The following is a 25,138-nucleotide window of genomic DNA, read 5'->3' as shown; positions in this document are numbered from 1 at the left end:
CAAAGTTATTTTTAGAAGTATTAAAACTCATCTATGTTTTTAAAGTTTTTATCTTTTATGACTTAGTATCATCTAAGAATGAAAACTATATTTGAGATTCAAAATACTGTAATACAGAAACTTTATAGTTAATATTTAGAACTTGGAAGTTATTTCTTGTGAAGGAGATGCCTCAAAGAAGGAAAAAGGAAAACTTTCAAAGGATAAGATTCTTTTAAAACGAACTGATTACTTATGTTAACAAGAAGTTGAAAGGTGTGAAAGTCACATGTTTTCTAATTGCAGTACTTTGCAAAACAAAGTTACTGGTGAATATTTAGAACTCTTGAAGCCAGAGCTCAAAGAATAAGTAAGGTGAGTTATATGCAGCCTGTCAAGTGGTTTAAAAGCTTATCTTTCTGATAATTTTTATTATGCCCTTGTTAACAGTGTAAGGCTTTCTATAAATCCACTCAAAGAAGTGGCCTAACAAATCAGTTTAGTTTTACAATAATGTATAAGACATAACTTAAACAAGTAGATGTGTAAAAGAGTAGGGGTAAAAGCTGATCTGGTAAGGAAAGTCACAGAACAAGTACTGCAAGTTTATGTACTCAAGTATGTAGCTGGAATGGTGATTTTTTTGTTTGTTTGTTTGGGTTTTTTGCCTTTTTTTGTTTGTTGATTGTTTTTGTTTGTTTGTTTTGTTTGTTGCTGTTGTTTTTTGCTTGGTGCTCTGGACAATACAGTAAAATGTAACAGCTGAGAGGTTCTGGTTCTTCAGTGGCTGTCAAGAGTCAAGAGGACTGTGTTGGAAAAATCACTCTCTCCCTAACGAGAAAATAACAGCGTCTCATACCAAAAAAAGAGCATTGTTGTAACTATTATAGCTGGTGGCAAACAAAGAATCAGTTATTTGCCTGAAGCGTTATGGCACATCAGCAAGAAACAAGAGTGGGTGTCTTTGTGGAGCTGATAGTCAAAGCCTCAATTAGTAAGGACTTTACCCACATAGATAATAATTGCTATTAACTGATACTGTAATGTATTTTGTGAAGTACTTTACATTTTAACCAGTCCTTAGGGCTATTTTGTAAAGCAGGCAGGTAACAGGAGAATTTGGGTTTTGAAAGTAGCGTCATTGTACATCCTGTGCTCAGGTGCTCAGGGTTAAATACCGGTGGTCTAATTTTCATTGGTGGTGAGGTTCTGCTGCTCCTCTCTATTCCATGGATGTATATGCATTTATTGGGAAGATCAGGCTGAGCTCCTAACTCGGGATAACTTTAAAATCAGTACCAACTTGTGACATAATCTGAAATGATGCACAACACCAGTAGCAATGAATCCTGTCTTTCTTGTTAGGTGCTCTATCACCCAGCATTTAGACTGCGATACAACTGTTAAAATGCAATAAAAAATACTCCACAAAATTCTTAAATCTACAGGAAAGAGTTAACCTCTTCTCAGCTACCAGTACATCATTGTTTTTTTCCTCTCCTGCTTTCTTTTCCTCGTGGTTTCTGCAAGTTGATGTACATATCTGCCTTAAGGATGTGCAGCCCATGGACATAAGTAGTTGAGCATGAAGGGACTTTTTACTCCAAAAAACCTAGAATTGTACAAAGCATGTAACAGAACTTTGAACTTCTACCAGAAACTATACCAACTGTTGTGCTGATGCATTTGTTGTTTGTAAAAAGCATACTTTTCACTCAATTCTGGTTTTGTTAGATATACTTATTATAATACGGTACTTGCAAGACAGGGTTATGTTTAACAGTGGGAAAATGGTGACTTAGGAGTCTTTCTACTACTGTTCTGCAGATCTTGTGTTATCATGCTCGACGTGTATTTATTTTTCCTTCTTCCTCCCCTTTGTTTTTTTTTCAAGCCTGGAAGCTTTGAGGCTATTCAAGAGAAAATATAGTTACTTTTTAACTACTTAAAATGTTAATGTTGGTACTGTTTCTATTAACATTGTCTCCCAAATCTTTGGACTGTTTAGAAATACATTGTTACATCCAGCCACCAGACCTGTTGTATTAGTGAAATATTGACCAGTCCCACCCAGTGCCAGCTGAATTTTCTGAGGGTGATGTTGTGAATTATCTTATTACTTTGCCTTGTTGCCAGTGTCACTTGCATTGCGATAAACCTTGCAGCTTGGCGCCTGGGGGAAATGCGTGAAATCAAAGTGAAGTTCCAATGGCCAGAGCAGCCCAAGTGTTTTATGTGCTGTTCAGGGGCAGCGACAGATTTCCCTTCCCTGCCCCGCAGGCTTCCCGGGAGCCGGGCTGCTCCTGCGGGGGAGCCCGGCGGCTCGCATTGGTAGAACAACGCGAATAATTCCTGGCAAAAAGGCGGTATCTGAGCATTTGTGGAGCTGGCCGAGACACAAGTATTTGCCCTTTTTCGCTTGGGGGAAGGGCGGATTTTCCGACCGCTTCCTACGGGAAAAAGGAGCGCCCTGACGGCACGGGCACGGCGCGGCGGGACCCCTGCGGGGCTTCATCGCCTCAGTACCAGGAAAGTTCCTTGATGTTCCCCAGCCACGCTGCTGCTGCTGCTGCGTGCCTGGAAGGCGGTTTTATTCCCGGCTACCTTGATGATACCGGCCTTCTTAACGGCAGCGGCCGGTCCTGCTCTCGCCGGGGGCGCGGAGGCTTCTTTGGGCCGCGCTCCTGCCAGGCAAGCCGGGCGGCACGGAGCGGGGGGCCGGAGCGCTGCCCGGGGCGAGCGAGGTCGCGGTGCCGGTGCCGGACCCGTCGGGGCGGCCCGGGGGGGGCGGTGCCTCGGGGCGCTCCCGGGGGGCGGGACCGGCCGCTGCCTCGGCCTATGGCGGCCACGGGAAGCGGGCGAGCGCGGCCAATCGGAGTCTCGGCTCGCCCCTCGCGGGCTGGCGATTGGTCGGAGCGCAGGGCGGGGGCGGGTCCGGGGGCGGGCCGGGCTCTCGGGAGCCAACGGGGCGGGGGCACGGGGGCGGTGCCGCGTGAGTGCCGCGCGCCTGCCCCAGTGAGCGCGGGCTCAGGCGGGGCGGCGCGTGCCAATGGGGCGGCGGGGGGGGCGGGAGCGCCGCGCCGGGACGTCGAGGAGCCGTAGGGGAGCGGCGGCGGAGGGATAAAGCCGGCGGGGGATGCCGGCGGTGCGAGTCGCTCACCGGCTCCCAGCAGGGTCGCTCTGAAGGCGGGGGGGAGACGCAGCCGCGCTGGGGAGGAGGGGTGGCGCCCGGGGCTGCGGCAGCTTCCACCGGCGGGAGAGGTGAGGCAGCGGACCCGGGACCCGATCGGGGCTGATCGGGGGGAGGAGGGGGGTGCTCTGCCCCGACGGGGACGGAGCCCGCGGGTTGTGCTGTGCGGCTCCAGGCGCTGGCTCGGCCCCGGCCCGCGCCGCTTTGTTTACGGCGGGGACGGGAGGGAGGGAGGGGAAGGAAGGGAGGGCAGCGTGTGGCCGGGCGGCCCTGCCCGCCGCCAGCGCGGAGGGACGCGCAGGACGGCGGTGAGGAGGGGCCGGCGGTGCTGCGTGCGGTCGGCACCTGGCGGCCGGCCCCTCGCCGGGCTCTGGCCCTGTTGCCCCGGGGACACGAAGGCTCCCCCAGCCCCTCCGCGGCCCGCGCCCCGTCTTCTCCCGCCCTCTTCCGCCTCTTTCTCCGTGGCTGCGGCCCCGCCCGTGTGTGCCCAGCCTTCGCAGCCGGCGGCCCCCGGAGCTCTCGGGATGGGCGCGGCGCTCGCACGGCCCCGCGGGCCGAGCGGAAAGCGGCGGCCGCCGCCGGGCTCGTCCCGCCCCTCGTCCGCACCCGCCCGGCCGGCCCCGGCCGCCCCCCGCGGCAGCGGGTCCGCGCAGCCGCCGGGGCAGCCACCGCCGCGGGGGATGGCAGCGCTGGGAACGGGCCAGGCCGGCCGGGAATGGCGGGACGGAGCGGGGAGGGTGGCACGGAGCCGGGCTTTGTTCCCGGCCCCGCCCCGCCGGCGGGTGCCGGGGGGCTCCGGCGGAGAAACGTGTGCCCCGGCTCCGGGTGGGAAGGGCGGTGCGGGCGGACAGCGACGCCCCTGGCTGCCTCTCCCGCCTGCCGCGCAGCTGTCCCGCTCCCTCGCCTTTGGGTGAAAGTTGGGATTTCGGAGCGGCAGAGTAAGAGCGTGTGCGCCCTGCGCTTGGTGTGTAGTGCCTCGCTGAAGGAGTTGCTCTGAGGTGCTCTTAGGACGAAGGTTGGCTTTTACAGTTTTTGAAGCGTCACATGGAGGTACTAACGTGGCTATAAGTATTGGAGGGGCTTAATTAGTTTTCCCCTCTCTGCTTCCATGTGTATGTTTCTAGTATTTTGGTAATGTGATAATTTTTATTGCTCAGTGAGCAGTTAATTTTTGTGTTTTGATTAGAAATCACTGGGCTGGCAATCAGGGTGGCTCTAGGTCAAGCATCCTAAGGAATCAGATGGAAAACATTAAAAAAACCCCAAAACTCAACAAAACCCCAAATATTTTGGTGGCCGCTCATCCTGAGTGAGTTACAAAAGCAGTTTACTGGTACAGTTTTAAGGAATAGTAAGAAAATCTGGAGATCAGGTAGCAAAAAATGTAACCTAGACTTCCTTCAGAACTACAAATCTAAAATCAACGTTAGGAAAGAAATATACTAAATCAGAAAGCAAGTTCTTCTTTAGTCCTTTGTGCACTGCCTGTCTCCCAGGCGCAGTCTTCATGGATTGAGAAAGACTTTGGATGGTAAGCCACTTTCCTGTAAATGCAGACCTGAAAGAGCAAGGTTTTTATATGTTACTGAGGCATTAGGTGAAGAGCCCACTTCTTGGCAGGAACAAGAGATATGAAGCATATAGAGTACTGTGATAAAAAAGGTGATTTGGTGACTGAGCGTTGGATAAAGAGAGAAATTAACTGTAGTTTCTTAAGTATTTCCTCAGTGTGTTGTTTCCTCAGTAGGGTGTTTCAGTCGCTTTGCTTCTGTGTTGTTACTGTCATGCTGAGGATATGTGCTGAATACTTCAGAATCTCTGTGGAAGATTGTTGACCAAGTGCTGTGAAACCACACACTGATTCTTATCTTGTGACACTACTGCAGGAAGGAAACAAACCCCTCGGTAAAAATTGTGTTGCAGGTTTAGTAAGTCACATATTTAAAGATGAGAATGATGCTCTGTGTCAAAAACTTCCTTTGGCTGTGGTTTGTAGAGGTCCTTAGTGGTGCTTGATGGTGGTTGTCAGTAGACAACTGACTTCCCTGGGCAAACTGCTGCTGTGAATGGCTCCTTATTTATATTCCAAAATTGATTTGGTTAAAGCCTGTGCTGACTTCTCTGGAAGTGGTTTCCTTGGAGCAGAACAGCGGCGTGTTGCTTTGGGATGTTGTAGAAAACTGTTGCCGAACTTCATTTCAAAGGAAAAGTTGTTTAATTCTTCTGTGGGGTTAGTTAAGGTAAAGTTGGAATATTAAACTAATTCTGTTTCTGTTTGACTGGCCTAAGTGAACCAAAGCATGGTGATAGCTGGTTCTCATGTAATAGCATGGTTCCTTTGAGGAGGGAAGTTGGAGGGTTGCAGAGCTCAAGAGTGGTCCTCACATGTTTGTTTCACTGTGGATGTTTGTCTTTCTAATTTGGGGGGATAAAATTAATTGGTATGCTGAAAGTTTTTGCTAACACAATTGAGAACATGCTGTCTGTATTTACTTTTTCTAAGAACTTAAGAAGATTATAATTCCCTCCAGTGGCTATGCATCAAGGAAAACAACTTGGAAAAGAACACATTCTGCATCAAGCAGGAGTTGCTTATTTTATATCTAGCTTTGTATTTCAGGGGGCTTTGTCTTGATCATCTTGCCTAGTGATGACCCCTTCATTATTGTGTAAGGGACCAAAAGACAGTTTTACTTTTTTTTGTCCGAGTTCCTTAAGAGTCATATAGACAAACTTTCCACTTCAGTGGACTTCCATAATACAGAACATGGGTGTCTGATATGCTCCCTCTGTCTTAGAGTGCCATGAGCTTTTAGCACTTTTTGTCTATATTTAAGCTTTAGGTTAACAGAAACTATAAGTGTCATGTGCACATAATGTCAGAGGAAGGACCTATGGGTTATGTGAGTTACTGTGACAAAAATGAGGATCATAGTTCAGGGTTTGTGACCTGTATCTGTAGTCACTGGCCTGCCTTACCAGTAGGAAATTCAATGTAGCTTATCCCTCAGAGGGAGAGCAGCTGGCCTAGCACACAGCCTGGCTGTTGTTTACTGCTTTGTACTGCTTCTGCATGCTCGCACCCAAACAACTTTGAACCTTTACAACTTCAGTATCTGTAATAATCCTCCCAGGAACAACAGTGGACTGGAGAAGTGTTGCAATGTTAGGAGGTTTTAGGATTCAGCATTTTCTTGTCTGGTCTTGCTCTAAAACCCGGTAAACTTAAGTAATAGACAGCCAGACTGACTCAGAAAGGGTTGCTTCTGCCTTTTATATTGACTAAAAAAGCAGTTCTTTCTAGTATTTAGCTTACTTATCTTCAGTGTTTGACAGTGAAGTGTCTTAAGTATGTATGTACTGCCATATAGCTCTGTCTCTTCTAAGACATGTGTTGTCCTTCCTTCCTTCCTTCCTCCCCTCCCCTCCCCCAAATCTATTATAATCCCTAATTCCCTCTGACATGAACACCTCCCAGGAAGAATGACAAAATACAGTCTCAGATAGCAAGTGTCTAATACTGTCACTGGAAGGTATCAGAAAGGAAAAAATCCTCTCGAGCTAGTTGAACAACAGTGTTTGCTCTTGACATGGCTTCAGTTTTGAGGGATTTTTGTGTTTATCCCTAGTTCTTCCTAGTGACTAATGTTTGCATGCAAAAATAGAAGAGGAACAAATATTAAAAACAAATCCAAACCAAACTTCTGAAGTTGAGTTTGAGGTTCTCTGAAATGTCTAAATATTTGGTCTGATACAATGGCCTAGTGCCCAGAAGCTTTTGCTGTAAGCTTTGGGGGTTTCATGGTTTGTTCTTTGCATGGGTATTCTATGGGTATTTTTGCCCTTGTCACCAGCTCTAACGTGAATTGCTTCTTGCGTCTAGTGACGATAGTCAAAGCTGAGCTGTGTGGAGTTGGCACAGACCTTCGCACAGGAGGACCTTTCTTTTGCTGTTCCAGCTGCTGCTTTGGCAGGTGGTCCCTACAGGTGTTAGAGAACCTTACGTTTCAAGAGCTGGGGCTGGGTTAGCCTGAAAGAGCTGACTTTTCATCAGAGTCTGTAGCAATAGGCTTGGGACTACTGACATGCCATTTGAGTGGTGCAGCTGCTCAGTTTGGAGTTAGTGTGGTGACCTGTTTTCTTCTTTTGCCCTCTTTTTCAGAAAATGGGAGAAGACTGCTGGGTTGGACCTTTTTCTCCCCTCTTTTTTAAAATTTTTTTAATTGAAGTTACATGAGATGGTGATGATAATAAAACCAGCTTTGTGTGTTTTGTCAGCTAGCTGTTGGAAGAGTACTTCAAAGTTAAGTATTTGTAATTTTCCGGTTGTATGCTAAAGCAGTTTATGTCAGTGGCAGTTGCCAACATTATTTTTTATTTTAGGTAGCAATTCTTTTTAATGTTTGGGTTTTTTTTTTTCCCCTTATCTTCAGTGTGTTTCTAGAGAGTAGTAGTATAATTTTGCTAAACCAGCTAAACCAGACTGTTTCTTGCTTGGGTGACATATTTCCTGTTCACCTGATCATCCAAAAATCTCATCGTTGCCTTCTTTCATATATGAAATATGCATCCTTTTTAGCATGCATTGACCAGATTTGTGTGAAGTATTCCAGAGACAGTTACAGTGGGATTTTATAAAGGTCTTTTAATACTCTGGTAGATATATCTTGCTGGTAAACCTTAGGATCCTGCTTTCTTTCCTTAGTCCTCTCAAGGTTTCTCTGCTCTGTGTATTCATAAACTGCAGCTTATAACAAAAAATATGACTGCTCAAGTATGTTACATTAAGTGGGAAGAGATGCTATAGGTTAAATGCAGCATTAGGAAGTATCAATGTTTCCAGCAGTCCTTGGGCCTACTGTAGTTCAGGTCACAGTAAATGATGTTAATCATACTTGTGCAGAAAATATTCAAGGAGCTCAAAGATACCTCAGTAGTGTGTGAATAAGGAAGGGAGAAGAGGAGAAATAAAACCCGCATTTGCTAAAAAGATCCCTGTGAGATTATGGGTAAGACCTGCCTTGCAACGTGCAACCCCATTTGTTTAGCCTTTCACAGAAAACTTAATACTGTTGATCTTTTACTGCTTGTTTTTTGTAGTAGTTTCAAAGGCAACAATTGTGTAGGTTTTGCCAGCCCTATGCAGTTAAGTTTGTTTGTTTGTAGTAACTGAATATAATGTTGGATATGTTTATAAAATAAGAACTGGGGAGAGTGGTGAAAACTACAAATACAGATAATTTTGTTGTACTTGATCCAGAAGATAAGGCTCTAGTAATTCAGTGTGGGAGACTGTTAAAAGAGAATAGAAGAAGTGCAATGAATTAAAAAAAGTGAAGGAATATTTATACCATAAGCCTTGAAAATGTTATGATAAAACAAGGTCTCAGGAATTCACATTTGAAGCTGATATTGCAAAGATTGACTTTGTTGTCCAGTTTTGCAAAATGAAGAAGCATCTTCTTTTGTAAATGCCATGTCCTTAGTCCTTAAGGGTACTTGGAGTTATCAGTAGACCTGGACAAAGGCTGATTCTCTGCAAAGGTGTTAGCATGGAAGATAGATTGCAGTGTTCCTACTCATTTTGATCTGTCTTGCATGAGAATAGTCCTTATCAACACCACTTCTGTTCTTGTGCTAAATCAGAAAGAACTGTTAGGGTTGTGCCTTTGGCAACTGAACATTTTGACATTGACAGAATTTTCATGATCTTAAATTGAACTAATCTAATCTACCACTAATGCTGATTATGTTAATAAAAAGATTGCTGTAGGCAAAAATGCTAAGATTTCTACCTCTGTAGATATCATCCAAAAAACTATGTCCAAAAAGCTGAATAATCACTGCCTTGTGCACTGTGACTGACCAGTTTACTCCCTGGGATTTAGTGATGAGTAGTTGCTGGTCCTGTGATGGCAGTGACTCAGGGAACTCCTGAGGATACCCCACATCAGCTTATAAAGAGAAGGAGCTGGGAATGACTGCACTTATTCTTGGGAGGAGTAGCAGTTTATGTAGGGCTCCCTGACACCTTCACTTGGATATAGCAAACCTGTTTCTCTGTTTCTTGACACAGAGATTACGAAGTTCCTTCAGTTTAGACCTCACCTCTGCCTCCCCATTTGAAACTACTTGATGGTAGATATTGCCTATAAAATTGGAGGATGAGAGATATTTCTTCAGATGGAGTTGATACGTGTGTGTGTGTGTATTTATATATTTACATGTACCTACTTGCAAAATTGATAGGTGAATCCCTATAGAATAGCTGGTTAGAAGTGGTAGATAGCAAGCATGGGAACAGAAAGTTAGGTAAATAGAAGCCCAGAATAAATAGAACAAGCTTTTGAGGCAGGAATTTGAGAGTTTTTACCTACATATTTCTTCAAGACTTTTGTATATTTTTGGGCATTTGCTGTATTAGGGAAAAATGAACCTTATTTAAAAACATTTAAGAACACTTGTTCTTGAATGTCATGATCAGGCTTTGATATTATAGTCTGTTATTCAGAATCTGTAAACAAACTATCAGTTAGGCACAGATTATACTTGTATTTTTGTGGAATTGAGGTAAATTGTGTGCGACTGATTCAATCCAATTTGAAGCCCAACCTTCTGTCTCCTGGGAGGATATCTAAAGAAGATACTGCTTAGTGAGTTCCATGTTATGCTGTAGTGCAAGTGTTGTTCTCTTGTCTTGTGTTTTTAAATTAAGGATAAATTATTGTTTTCAAGTATTTCCTAGTCTCCATAATTTTAAAGTAGCTTTTATTGCATGCTCCCTTCAAACCTTATCTAGTATATAGAACTCTTACATGTAACTTACATAATATAGTTTAAAGGTATAAGATCTGTGTGACTCCAGGTAAATGATGCAAGTGTTCCAAGTTTAAGAATTGGCATATGTTAGGGACACAAGTAATTCTGAATTTAGCAGATGATACTTTGAAAACTACTTTGTAATTGTTATGGAAGAGTAGAATGCATAGGAGAGAGAAAACACTAGGGCTTTCATAATGTTTTGTGTCTAGAAACAAGAATAATGTTTCAACTACTTTTCTGTTTATTTTATTGTTATGCTGGAGAATGCACTGGCCTCATCTGAACTTCTGTGAAAGTAAAGCAGCAAGTTAATATCTCAGCCTGTGTAAATACAGATGCTATGAACTCTTCAGGTTAAACAGTTTAAGAAAAAAGAATGGGTAGAGACGGTCTGCAAGTACAACAAAGTCTGTCCCCGTTCTGATTGTTGTATTTAAAAAGCAGTTGGCATTACTGTCTTTTATATAGCATTTGTATTCTGTTTCCAGAAGCCAGAGATTATTGCACTAGATTGGGATATATCACTTTAAATATGTTTTTCTGGAACTGCTTGAGTAGGTAAGAAATCTGCTAACTGATGTTATACTTGCTATATTATACATTATCAATGTTATACTTCATCGTTGTCTGGTCAGCATGTTTGAAGAAGTACTAGTGTTTTATATATGGGACCTGAGTTTAACCTCTATTGAAGATGCTTTGAGGGGAGGAAGTGGGGAAAACAGCTTCCTGCTTTGTTCAAGGGAGTAAAGTGGTGTGGCTTTTTTGGGGGTTGGGGGAGAGGGGAGGTAATGTTTATTTATTTAATCCATGTAGACTGTGGTACTGAATGTGCATAAAGTTCATGTTGATTCCTCCTAATGTTATATAATAGCTAAGAAGAATTTTGCCACATTTTTCTTTTTCTTTGTACAGACACAGTAACAGAACTGTCAGTGTTTTATAGTTTTTGGCACTTTTAAAGAAAGAGAATGTATTTTGAGCTTTAACAGTCTGTTGGGGAGGAAAAGTTGTACATGAGCTGTTGGTTATTTTTCATTCAGTAGTTTCAAGTGCTTGAACCCTGCTAGATGCTGTTCTCCAAAAACTGATGGAATAACAAAGGATGTTTCATTTTGGTTTCATGCTTGTAGGTTGATTTTTAGTTTAGCTGTGCTTGCAATTTATTTTGTAAAAGGGGAAAAAATGAGTTTAAGTTTCTAAAGCCATTTGGCATTTTTTGCATTTTCTCAGTTTTTGCTATGGTGGTGGTGGTGGTGCAGAGGTCAGAGTTTGGGGTTTCTTGCATACCCTGCTCACTCATGGAAGTTCTCATTTTTTTGTTGCTGAAATTTTGTTAAGGTAGATATGATGAATGATGCTGTTCAGATCAATGAAAACCCCCTAGAAGCACTGTTGTGTTTTACTGTTGCAGGCAGCAGTGCATCTGAGGAAGGTGATGGTTGTTGCTCTTGATTAAGGTCTGCTGTTTTCCCTTCCTAATGCATATGAAATAAGAAGGCACAGGTGATGATAAATGTCTAGGAGACATAAGATTAGGCAAGCTGAAGTCTTATTTTCATTTTTTCCCTTGGAAATACTTGTGTACCAGCACAAATTTTTAAATACTACACAGACTTAGTTTCAGCTGTTTTCCTGGTAGAAGCAACATCTCTTTCAGGTAGCTCGAACATCTGGATTGCTTACAACCTCTGCTAACAGGAGAGAGCTGTAGTTTCTTGGTTCTCTGCAGATTACTTGCAGATTGGACACTCCTATTTTGCAGTTTCTTGAAAAGCAGCACAGAAATACTTTCTCTCATATTAGTAGTCCCAGTTTATAGTTGGTGTAATACAAAATAGCTAGGGTCACTTTTTGAGGGGCCCAGAATAATTGGTTCTGTACTACAGCTGAGGAAACATTCTGAATCAACAGTCAGAAAATAGCAGAGGTAAAGGAGTGATCCGAGGGCATTAGCATTGAGGAAAGGTGTAATTGCATCACTGGTTTCTAAAGGCAGTGGATTCCTTGTCCTGTGGCATTAGTAAAGGCAATTTTTCTCAAGAGACTAATTTGAGAAACTGAAAAGGTCTTAGGCCTAGATGGAAATACCCACTCTGCTCTGGTAAAAACACAGTTTGAATTTTGAGTATATTTCTAGTACTCTGAAATGAGATTTTAAAAGATAAAACCTTGTAGTAAAGATTTAAAGAACAAGCAGGTTTTGTGGCCCTGGTCCAGTGTACATGATTTGGGATTCACTTACTTTTCTTAGTCCCTCTTCATGCTAACTAAGGAAAAGAGAATTCAAATAACCCATTTTTAAGTTTGAGTTATCTTGGTCAAATTACTATATGTTTGGTGCCAAGCCCTCCTCTGAATTTTACCTTGCATGTCCTTCTCCACTACAAATGGGAGTCTTTTCAATTGAACTTTGTTAGTTTGTAAATGGAGAGCTTTTTGTAATTCTTGGGAGGAGAAAATGTTGAACCAGTGAAACAAATGTAGTTCTCACATGCAGGTGGTTGGCTTGTATTCCAAGGTTTTGGCATGACAGAGATATGCAGTTGTTTTTTCTTTTCCCATGAATCCTTTTAGGTGATCTTGATTTGCCTTGTGAGTTAACTCATTTCCATATCAGTTATGTAAAAACTGAACCCACATCAATTTAATGCTCATGATCTATGCATCTTCCAGTTGCAATATTTGTGTTTAATGAAGTCCTTCCTGCACAAGCCCTGCTAAGACTTGCTTTTTGCATTAGTGACCCTTGTGTTTACGATTTTTGTGGTTCCCCGTATTTAATTGATCAGCAGCCACCCAGCCTCACTAGTTGTGTGGACAGTGGAGTGCAAAAGGCTGTGTTTCAGTAACGAGATGGTTGGTGAAACTGGGAAAATAGTGCATGACTACTGTGTTCTTGACAGCATTTAGTAACACTCAGTTCCTAATGTACCATATTTAGTTTGTGGTGCTGATTATTGTTATATTATTAATATACCTAATACTGTTACTGAAGCAAAAGAACCAAATCGTTACTAAAAATCTTCTTGTTGAGGCACAGTGTACCAAGCTTCAGTAAGGAAAGGGGGCAGATTTGGGTATCAGCAACCTGGAAAGCTTCATTCCCCATTTTATTCTTATGAAATCCAATTTTGTGAGGTAGGTAGCATGGAAACACCACTTCTAGCAGTCAGCTAAGACTATTAGGATTTTTCTTTCTTTTGAAGTATCATCTTATTAAGTCTTTTGGGTCAATAATTATGAAAAAGGCCCTAATTTAGTGTGTTGTACATATCTTAAATGCAGGTGCTTACACTTTGATTTCCTGCAGCATTAGTTTTAATCCCCATCCCTGAAGTTTCTGGAAATGATCTGCTGTACCACCTCTCCTATGCTTACCAATGGCATAAAATGTGCTGAACTGGAGCATCTAATTGCTGCTCAAAAAGTAAAGTTAGGTTCAGTCTTGCATAGTAGGCAGCATTATAGCATCCACTCTGTGAATATAATACATCAACTTGAATGTAATTGAGATAAAAATGCTCTTTTAAACACCCCCTCAAAAAAGTTCATGTAGTAAAAGGTACATATGCTGTTACTTTATCAGGTTTGAGGTTGTTTGGATTTTTAGTTGTGTTTTCCAATTCAGGATGTTAGAGGAGTTCTGATTACTTCTTTTTTTCAGGTATGAAAACTTAGACGTAGCAACAGTATTTTTTGAACTATTTTTTGAACCTTATGGTGGCAGACCTCTTTTACTTCTAACTTTATGTTTGTTTTTTTTTCATGTTCTGCCTCTTAAATTTTCATAAGTCTTTCGTGGGGGGAACCCCAAAAACCAAACCTCCACCTTTGTGATACCTTTGACTTCAAACCTGATAAGGTATAGTTACATTTTAACTTCTTGTCAGCTGCAGCTAGGAAATGAAGCCCAGTGAACCAGCAAAACGCTGTAATTTACTGTAAGCTTCACTTGCGGCTGTTGGAGACTTTTGACCTTATTGCTGCCTTTACTGATACCTTACTTTTCCAGAAGTCAGAGTTAATCTTATAAGATTGATTCAGTGGGATTCCTCAGGTTGTATTCAAATACAACTCTAGTTGTACTTGAAGTTCTGGACAGCAGCTGCATTTTAAAATTCATTATTGCTCATTATGTACCACCAAAACTCTTAAACGCTTCGAGTGGGTTTTCATGTACGTCCCACCCTCTGGGGTCTTTCCAAACACCCTGCCAGCTGAAGTGACAGGATCTCCCTGAAGCTTGGACAGCCAAGTCAGTTTTCAGCTTAACTTTGTGTCCTCCATTAAACAGCTGGGTTGTTGGGTGGTGTGTTGGGATGGGAAGGGGGAGATTCAGTCTGATGGGGTGAAGAAGGAAGATGTGGTTGTATGTGGACTGCAGCAAGCAGGGAAGCCTGTAAACTGAATGGATTATGTATCTATGAATGTATGTTTTGCTTGAGATAGTGAGCTAAAATGTCAGCATACTCCGGGGTGGATTTCTCTTTGGGTATTCTTTCAGTTTTATGGAGGGTAATATGTCATGGGTTTGATTTTGTTGAAGTGCTATTCACAGTGAGTGTACTTGGGGGGAGGAGTTAAAAGGACAACTGACACACACTTTTGAACTGGGGTGGATGTAAGGTTTGGCACGAATTGGTTTAAACTACTGCTTACCTTTTCTAAAAAAGGGCAAAAAGAAGAGAAAAAAGCGAACAGTACAATTTACTGATGTAGGTAGTATGAAAGGCCATATGTTTCTGCTGCTCAGAAAGCAATATTGACTTGCCCTAATTGTCCGAAGAGGTAAAAACGATGCTCATTTGATGCACTGCACTGTCAATTGCACAAACTGCAGAAAACAGTTGATATTTTTATGAAAGAGTTATGAAATTTAACAGTTAAAATTCAGAGTCAGAATTTTATCTGCCTTTAAACACTTCCATTTGTAACTGGTCAAATCTTTAAAACACTTGACTTGCTTTTTCAAAGAATTTTGTAACATGTTCCCAATTTATATATAAACATCAGCTTGCATTCTATTTGCAAAAGTTTATATAATTTCCTTGCTTGTCTCAGAAGTCCCACTTTTAAGCTTTCTTTCATATCTTAAAATCTTCAGGATGTGGCTTTTTACTTTTAGATTGCACTTATGTGGGTCTCTCTTTTGTATTTTTGGAAACACTAATTAAGAAGTAGAACAAATTGTACATAAAAGAATTGGTGATGATTGAATGGTTCACACATCCTTAAAGGAAACTAGTACATTTGTATTGCATCAGAGCACTGATAAAGTCGTGTTGGATGTACCAGGCTTTTTTTACATACCAGGAATTGTTCAGGCTATGAATTTTAAAAAGAAGAAAAAAAATTTCCCCATATAAACTAGCTGATCTGATGTGGTGGATTACTGCTGCACGTTTAAACTTGAGTAGTGAAAAGTGCTTGATCTGCCTTCAGGGTGGAATTAAAAATACTAAAGTGCTTTTGCTATAGTTTAGCGCTATAGGAGAGCAAAACCAGACTGCTGCTTAGGCAAGTTGTGGCAAGTATGTCAGTTGCATACATACTTCTGTTGTGAAGGAATCTCCAAAAGTTCTCAAGGCTTTGTTAGGGAGACACAGCTGAAATATTATTTGTTTCTTTTTCTAACCACATCCTTGTGCTAACTGAGCAGAGGAAAAAAAAAAGTACAAACCAAGAAAAATCGCAAAAGAACTAAGTAAAAGGACTAATATAAAAAAAATGATTAAGGATGACTTGCATCTGAGAGTGATTATAAATATGATTAATAAAAATGTAATTAAAGTGCAACTAAAATGAAAATAAATAATGGACACACAGAATATGCTGAGTGTGGGAAAGTGTTATTTTGATGTCAATTTTAATTTTTCTTTTATGGGGAAGAAATCATTAAGAATCATTAGCTTCTGAGCAGAACAGCAATTCTGAAGACACATGTAACAGATTTTTATTGCTTATAAGTTTTCAATGAAAAATTCAGAATTCTAAAGCATTTGGAAAATGTTGACTTCTCTATGGAGTAAATATCTAAGGTTTGACTGGTTTTTTTCACTTCCTTTTCAGAGTTCTGTACTTCATTTGTTTGTACTGTGTTTGGAGACCTTTCTCCAGTATTTGCCTACATACCAGCCAACTTGTAGCTGTTTACATCTATTTGTCTGCTATCACATCTCTAAGCGCCCATTGGACTCGGGGAAAATGTCTTGATGGATCCATCCTAAGTGTGATATGCGAACAGCTCTCCTCAGTGGTTAACAATGGCTTCTAAGTGGTAAGATCTTTTCCACAATACTGTCATAAATAGATTTTCATGTACCTTTTTCCGTTTTTACTTAGGTCTTTGTTATCTAGATTGCACTGTTAACACACTTTGAACTACTACTTCAGATATCGATTACCTGAATAGAAGACTGTCTGTATTTTGTTAAATCAAATAATATTTGATTTAACACAGTGACCATGGCCAAAAGTGAATGTCTAAGGAAGAGGTTAAGAACAGGGCAAATAACCTCCCAGTCATCTGCAACCTGGGGACTTCCGAAGCCAGTGTGGTTTCTGAACATTTAGTAAATCTCGAATTGTAGACTTAGTAATTGTTTTGTGTAATTTTTGTATGTTCAACAATTCTCTCAGGTTTCTTTCACGAGCCTCAGTGCTCGGAGCAAGTCGGGATCAGCGGGAGCAGAGCCCTCCCGCCTTTGGGATGTGCGGGCGGGCGTCTGCACTCTGCTCCCTTGTGGGTGAAGCCCGGTACTGCAGTTCATTAGCAAAGGCAGCCATAGACTCGTGGAAAGGTTTGGGTTGGAAGGGACCTTAAAGATCACCCAGTCCCTTAGTCAGCGTTCTAATTCCTGAGTCAGTGCCTTATATAGATGCTTTTTTCTTTGCTGCTTTTCACATAAGGATTCCAGTAGGAAATAGATATGCACTGATGCCAAGCACAGGGCAACTATTGACGATTAAAGCACTTCTGAGCTGAAATGAGTATGGATAGATCCAACCAACATCCAAACTGTCCATCAAAAGTAATGTAATACACTGCTCTTCTATAGGCAACTAGTAAAACTGATAGACTGTACTTGTTGGCCTTTGAGAACAGAGGGTACGTTGTTGTGACAGGAGGAAAATATTGATGTGCAGTAGTTTATATGGTGTTTGCTACGTGGACTTCAGTATTCAAGACATTTTCTAATTAATTATATGTTTTATATTATTACTTTATAGAATGTAATAGAATATTTTATGTTCTATTATTATCTGTTTGTCTTTAGTAATTAGAATATTATATATTCTATAATATTTTCTCATAGCTCTGGGTTTCCTTTATTTTGTATTGTTGTATGTGTTCTTTACAGGAGAAGTATATAATAAAACAGAATTTGAATGTATGTTAAGATCTGCCATTGAATCATCTCCAATGTGTCATATATATTGTTTACCTCTGTCACTGATTTTCATTTCTAGTTATATAACATGCTGACTTGCTTCACTGTAGTTTGTTAGAATTTTATACCGTAATCATTTTTGTTCTGATGTATGTATTCTTTCTCTCACAAGTTAATAAATTTGTTGCATGGAAGTTTACTTTAAACCTCCATATCTTTCTGTTGCTCAAGGCAGGCAAATACATTTTTTTTTAGCATTAGAGTAGGAACTCCAAATCTATCTTTTCAATGAAATAGAAAAATGGAGACAGAGAGTTTGAGGACAGTATAATTTTTTACTGTAAGTTGTTCTCCTGTGGAGGCTTATCATGCTTTGGACAACTCTAGTTCTACCTCACTTTAAAAGTTTTTAGAGATTATTTGTGTTTCTACGTGTCTGTATGTTTATATAGAAAATGTGCTCCAGTTACAAACATCAAGTGTTCAAGGTTGAATTGTGTAGGTTTTCCTTATTGGGAACAAGGCTGTTCAGTGCTAATCTAGTTTTTGGAATACTTCTTGGTAATTATTGTGCTTTCTGTACTTCCTGCTAAACGTTTAAAAGGCAATCAGGTTGTAGGTTTAAAACACATTATTAGCATTGGGTCCATAGCTTTTGTATCTATTGTCTGTCTTCTGTATTAAAAGCCTACTGTGTTTTGTGTGGGCAATAAACATGTTTGGGGTTTTTTTTGGTGTGGCATTTTTTTTTCCCCTCCCGCTTCAGCAAGAAGTAAAGACAAGTCATCTGTCAGGGTGTATTTTCCTGTCGAAGAATGCAGAGCAAGTTTTATCTCAGGTGCTTTCCTTCAAAAATATGTGTGATAAGGAAAAATAGTATATAGCTGGGAAAATGTGCCAACTGCCATTCTTCTGTGTTGCTCATTTACTCCCTGGAATTAGTTCCCTAATCAGCCTGGTTGGTCAGGACTTTATCCAGTCAGGTCTTGAAAACCTTACATGCCTTCTCTGTAAAATTGTCTGGAGCATCCGTTATGCTGAAAAGCATATTTCTATCTGTAAATGCAATTGCTGAACAGTATTCAGAACAATTAATGTGCCTGTCAATACTTGACAAGCATTTTTGCAAGTGTAGCACATAAGTTTGGGTAATTTTTTTCCAGCATAATTAAGGGAATAAAGGACCATCAAGAGTAAAAAAGTGTGGTTGTTTTTTTTTATTTATTTTTTTTTTAAATTTTCCTTGTTCTTATTCTTTCTTTTTTTTTCTCCTTAAATAATCACTTAGGATTAAAGCAGTACTTGGTACTCATGACCCTGGTCAGCAGTTGCTTAGCTGTGTCTATTTAAATTGTAAAATGGATATTGCAAAACTAAATGGAAACATTTAAGTTCTTTCCTTATTACAAAGTTTCTATTAAGATATAGCTTAGTGGGATTCAGTGACTTTTAAGAGGGCTTTTTGTGGGCTTTTTTCCCCCACCTCCTGCTTCATTTGGACATTAGTTCTCACTCTGAAGCCTGAATAGAGAGGGATGTTTCTGATGAAGAGCTTTGAAGACCATACCTAATTGTAGTGACAAATGACTTGCAGAATGCCTCACACTCGATGCCTTGTTTTTTAAATAATCTGGAACATCTGAGGCACATCTACCAAAAAACCCTCCAGAAGATGAAAATGCTAATAGGGACACAGAAGAGCTGCTTGATCTGTGAAGTGGGAAAGCTGTGTGTGTCAGACCAGAGGAGAAAAAAAATTTGTTGAACCTGTCTGGTAGGATTTTACCTTTGCCAGGATTCTTGGAACTTTGTGCTACTTCTGTCTAGAAGGTCATGGGTTTTGTTTTTGTTTTTTGTTTGTTTGGGGCTTTTCTAGGCAACATTCAACATGCATAAAATTTCTGTTTTCAACATTTTGTAAAGCTTTTTCTTTTTGAACTTTTTGGTGTGAAGAAACAGCTATGTATCTTGATAATGAATGATAAATTTTAATTTGATAAATATTTGTGACCATATTTTTTTAATGTAATCCACTTCTATATTAAACGTAATATACAAGGCACTTCCAGTGGTGTTTTTTAACACCTAAAATGAAATACATTTGGCCTTCAAAGGGGCTAGACCTGTTGTGGATTTCTTTTAGAAGTCTCTCTATGCATCAGCAGGGAGGTGGTGAAGAAAGAAACTCTGTATGCTAAGTAATTTTGCTTTTGGTTAACATTGCACTATCACAGCTCTTTATATCTATCTATATGTAGAGTGAGACATAACACACACAACTCTCTGTATTTGTGTCTTAAATCTTATTTTTAATGCTGTTTTTGATCAGACAGCTATTATACTACTGGTTGTGGAGATATTGCTGTTCTCCATTTGCAGCCAGCAACTATTTACTTGAAAGCAATTCACTTGGAGAAGTGCTTAATTTAAAAGAAAGTGACTTATTCATCAAGGTCTAGAGTAACTGCACAAGTTAAAAGCCTGTATTACAGTTTAAATATATGATATATAATGGAATGGAAACCAGAAGTCTTTAGGGAACTGGACAATGCTTATCCCTTGGCTCGTAACTAATGAAAACACTGTATGTCTTTAAACAAAACAAGTACTTCAAAGACCAGGAGACAATAATAGGCATTTTTTTCAGAGATTTGGGTGAAGCACAAGTGATGCAGCTAGTTCTGATATCTCCTACGTAGCTGCAGAGCTTTCCTGTGGAAACTCTCTGTAAATTCCCCTCCCTTGTGCCTCTGCCCAGCCTGGCTTAACATATCCTGCCTCACTTGGCCCAGGGCACTTTCCATGTACAATGTACCACTGGTTGTGAAGTTCTTGCTTCTGCTATCCTTGACTCCTCCTCAGTAAAGTTCTGGCTCAGAAATGCCTTATGAAGTGCAGCAAGGCTCACTTCTGATGCAGATCTGATCCTTTGATTTGAGCCACATGGTAAAGAATGTAAGTATTCAGTCTAAGATGTACAGCAGAGTCAAGGAAGGAGTAACAGTGTTGTGCGAGGAAAGGAGCCCTCTCTTCTAGGTGTACTTCACTACTATTCTTAATTTTAACCATATTTCATTGACTCTTCTGTGTGAGTGATGAAAGCTAATCCTGGCGTGGACAAAATGACAGTCTTGACACCACTGTGTATTTACACTTGTAGACAGTCTGCTGGCTTGAAACAATTTTACTGTAAGCTGACCTGTGCGTGTTAAAAATGTGCATATAACTTTTTCTTCAGAGACTTCTTTTCCTCTTTAACACACCATTAACTTGAAAAGAATGGATTTTTTTAAAAATTTAATAATTAAGAAATTGAAACCAGTAGAGTTGGATTTTTTGCCTTTTTCGAAAGGTGGAAGTAATTCTGGCCTTTGAAAGTTGTTTTTTTTTTTTTTTAAACAATCCTCCTGTCTTGCGCTATTACAATTATTAGTCTTTTATTATTAAAAGTCACAAGTGAAGAAAGCACTTCTGTAGTCTTTCTGTTCTCATCAGATGACTGGAGCATCAAATTTTCTTTAAATGAAGGAATTCTTTGCCTTTCTTGGTTATCATGTTCAGCTAGGTCTTTAAATTTCGGTGACTTCCTCTTTCTGCTCTTCAGTGGCAGGTTATTTTTTTTTCTTCTTGCTTCTAATACTAACAGGCTTAACCTCTCCTTCAGATAGGTGTAATACAGCAGTTCTCTTCCAAATCTAAATAAGGAATTTTTTCACAAATCTTTTATAATGCATGCTAATCTCACATACATTTCTTCTGGTGTTAGAAATTGGAATAAGCTTTTTAATCTGATGATGCGCGTGAGTTCAATTTTCATCACTGCTATTTTGTCTTAATCTTTGCTTTTGAAATTATCATTCATGTCTGTCTGTTCTATAGATCCATCTTAATTTGTGGTACTTGAGAAGAACTACTAATACATGGAGGTGCTCTTTGAGGTTTTCTGTTGCCCTCAGGTGACTGTCAGAATGCCTGAGCAGTGGAGCTTGTGTGTAGAAGCAGTAATTTTGCCTTGATTGCTGTCTTTTAAAAGAAAGTGTTCACTTGCCTTCTGAAGCTGCACAGTTAGTGTGCTGTGCATTTCTTGTTTCTTTTTTTAATTTTATTTATTTGTGGTGGTCTTATTTACCTTTCTGCAATTTTAAAAGCTTTAGTGTGATAATATGACTATATTTAGCAAGCAAACCTGCCTGGATGTGCATAAGTACGTAAATGTTCCACGTAGCATAAAAATGGAAGTTTTCTCTTGGGTGGCTCAACAATTTGTGAGGTTAGGTTCATTCCTCTTTCTATGTATTTGCATACTTAGTGACTTTGATGTATTGAGGAGTTGTAATTCTACCAGAGCATTTAGCATCTGTGTTCACTTATTTGCTAATAACAAAAAATTGTTGGGTTTTAAACTTATTTTTCCTTTTTTTCTTTCCTGCTTACTAGAAACATTTTTGGACCTTAATTTAGTACCTAACTTAGTTAGACCTGTTTTGTCTCAAGTATGTTGCAGCATTCCAAATAGGAAGATTGAACAAGATTTCATCCAGAAGTTAGAATTTCCTCTCCTGTGCTCAAAGCCCTGTAACCAAACCTTGCCAAACCTAAATTATATCTATTCTCTTTCCTTTATAGAAATTATAAGAGTGCAAATTCCCCACCTTTTTTTTTTTCAGGTGATTTTTTTTTTTTTACTAGGTTGAGTTTAAATTTCTGCTTTTCTTTTTTGCCATGCATATAAACTTTCTGTGGCCACATTTCAAAAACTCTATTAATTTTGAAAGGGAATAACTAAAATAGATGAGAGTGGATGAATGCTATGTAAACCAAGACAGAACCTGTATTTAATGTAGATGTTCAGAAGTCTTTCATTGATGTTGAGATAATGTAGATGTTAAGAAGTTTTCAGTGAAGAACTGAGCTTATGCTGTGAACTTGGTAAGTGTGCTTTTTTTTTTTTTTTTTAAATAATAGAAGCTATGGAGAAAAGACACAATGAAAAAAGGATGGTAGTTTCCACAGGTCAGTAACATTTTAAACATGCCTGCCTTGTATAAAATTTAAGCACTAAACTAAGATTAGGTCAGGCTTGGTAAGGGAAGCAAGATAAAACATGCTATATGTGCTTTTAGGATTGGAATGAAGGTTATTTTGAACAGGGCTTTCCCTGGGCATTTGAGTTTTATGCTTTGGGCATGATTTTAAAAGTTGACCATTCAAACACAAATTCTTGTACAGAGGTGTACTTTCATGTAGTGTGAGAGAAACTCTTAACAGAAACAGTGACAGTGGCTGTGAAAACCATCAACTATATAGGCCAAATATTGTTTAAGAAGTGTATGCTGAAGCACTGTCCTTGAGTAATTCTGGAAATGTACCCGTGTGCTTGGTCTCTGGTTATCACTTACTATCTGTGTTCTGATTGTTTTATGCATTAACGGTTGGCAATTCTTTTTCTGTAAAGCACTTAAAAAGCTTTTGATAAAGGTTTTCAGGTCTCAATTCCTTAGAGATCCAATTTCATAGCAGTGTTGCCATTGCTGTTCTGGCTTACTGGAAGCTGTTCCACAGACTCTTTGGTTTTGAAATGTTGTTTATTTTAATGCCCTTTGCATGGAGATATCAACATCATGATTGTCATCATTCACTTTGATCATTTTTTAAGGGAAAAAAATCTGGCCACTTTGTTATGAGACTGTGTAATGATGTCTTCTCTTGGTGTTTCTTCTTGCATGGAAATGGGTATGATTCAGGTTATGTGCTGCTGCAAGTTCTTGTTTGAAGAAAAATCCACCAGTGGGAGAAATTCATAGGTTTGGAGGATCTTGTGGGATATATCAGTACTTGGAACAAGCAAGAGGTTAGCAACAGGAAGCCCAGATCCTTATCCCGACTGAGGATTGTAGAAGTTGTGGGATAGACAATACCTTGATCTTCTCAGGAACTCCTAATGAGTTCAGGAAAGCATGTATTCTTGCATGCAAGTTCAAGATAAGAACAGTTAAAACTTAATATATAAATGGTAAAAATTTTGGGGCTTTTTTATTAAACAGAAAAATATTGTATTCAGTCAGTGAACATAACAGTTCCTGTTCAGCTGCTGATGGGTATATTTTGATGCTTCATTTCTACTTGTATTTCACTTCTACTAATGCTGAATAATTAAAGCCAAGCTCTGAAAAACTCAAATCACTGCAGAAATCCTCAGTCTTCCAAAGAAAAAGCCCCCACAACTTGCTAAAAAAGGATCTCCAGCCCCCCATACACAGCAAATACGGCTTAAGTGATGGAAAGAAAAGCAAAACTTTTTACCAAGAGCTGCCAGTTGTTAGTTTCATTTCTCAGGAAACAGCTAGACTTCCTCTAAGAAAAGCATGGGGACAACCAAAACTATTTGCATGTTTACATTAAAGAAGCAATAAAATGAAACTATAGAAAGATTAAATTACTTAGCTTTAAAGTATTTAGTATACAAAATAAGAGCTACAAGAGGTTTACACTGACTTAGATAGTTTGTTGCAAAACTGTATGTTGCTTTGTCCCTGCTTATACTGGTCCTTAAGTTTTTTCCTGTGAAATTACATTAATTGAACTGAAACAAGAAAACCATTAATTCCAAGTGCCTTGGGAATTAACTGTAATGTATAAGTTGAAGTTATATGTAAGATAGCCTCTTAGCTTGAATATATTTTAAAAGTTTGAAACTTTCTGACATGCAAAGTTAATTCCTTTAACTATATTCCTTACAAGTGGCTACTGCAAACTGCTAAAAGGTGAGATGACACCACAAAATGACAAATTAACTGTTTTCTCCCTGTGCATGTGTTTTTGTTTGTTCAGTTTTCTGTATTTAAAAGATACGTGTGACTGTTATTGTTCTAAAGCAAAAAAGCCTGCCATTTAAAAAAAAATGCAGCATATGCAGAAGAAGAAATGGGGTTTGTCTTCCCTATCTCAGCAGTCTTTTGTGTGAAATTATGATAATGTCCTGCTAATTGGCTAGCAGGTATAACACAGATGTCCAGTATCTGTGTTACCTCTCATGAGTTAATTGCAGGTGTGTGAACTTATACTTCCAGACTGGATTGAAGATTCAATTTCTAACTATTGGAGGAGGAATAATTTTGATGTGTTGTTTTGTCCTACCAACGTGGTCCAGTTGCTGAGAACCTGGGAGAAAACACAGGTTCTGTGTGCCAACAGATGTGCCACACTGTAGCAGTGTTTATCTAAAGGGGAGATTGTAGAATCGTTCAAGTTGGAAAAGACCTTTAAATCATCAAGTTCAGAAGGTTTGCAGTGTGAACTTCTACCTTGCCGGCACAGGAACGCCTCCAGCTGCCTTCTCTGCCGGCGGGGTCGTACCAGTGGTTGTCGAGGAACACACTCAGCGCAGGTAGCTCAGTGTGCAGCTGCGGGTTGAGCTCTGGGGGGACAGGAGCCCGAGGCAAGAGGCCGTGAACTCCCGACTCTTCGCATAGCAAAGGGCACGGGGACCTGTGGCGCCGGCCAAGTGACCCGCACACTCAAAGACACAGCAGGAGCCGAGGGCTCAGCTGGAAAACCCCAGATTAGACTGTGAGGCTGTAAAAGTTCCGGGTCCCTCCTCGGAGGCACCAGCTCTAGCTGTTATTTTGTGATTTAGTTATTGGACCATGATTAAATTGTTTTAAGGATCTGGACTCCATGGTCTGATACTCTGCTGTGGAAAACCTGAGGTCGAGCCCTAAGGAAGCCTGATCTGACAGTGTGAGTGCGGAGT

The 25,138-nt window shown here is 40.2% G+C and overlaps 1 protein-coding gene across 1 annotated transcript in view; it reads left to right on the top strand.

Moving 5' to 3' along the window:
• Positions 1-3,054: 3,054 nt before the first annotated feature.
• FRYL (FRY like transcription coactivator) overlaps positions 3,055-25,138 on the top strand; it is a 165,378-nt gene continuing 143,294 nt past the window's right edge. Inside the window, exons 1-2 of the mRNA XM_027636270.1 lie at positions 3,055-3,240; positions 16,064-16,271. The gene's annotated coding sequence lies outside the window, so the exon portion shown is untranslated. The remainder of the gene's footprint in view (positions 3,241-16,063; positions 16,272-25,138) is intronic.

The sequence above is a fragment of the Corapipo altera genome, unplaced genomic scaffold (assembly GCF_003945725.1).
Source record: "Corapipo altera isolate COAL_440 unplaced genomic scaffold, ASM394572v1 22b, whole genome shotgun sequence".
In the NCBI taxonomy this organism is placed as follows: domain Eukaryota; kingdom Metazoa; phylum Chordata; class Aves; order Passeriformes; family Pipridae; genus Corapipo; species Corapipo altera.
This window is presented reverse-complemented; position numbering and strand designations above follow the sequence as displayed.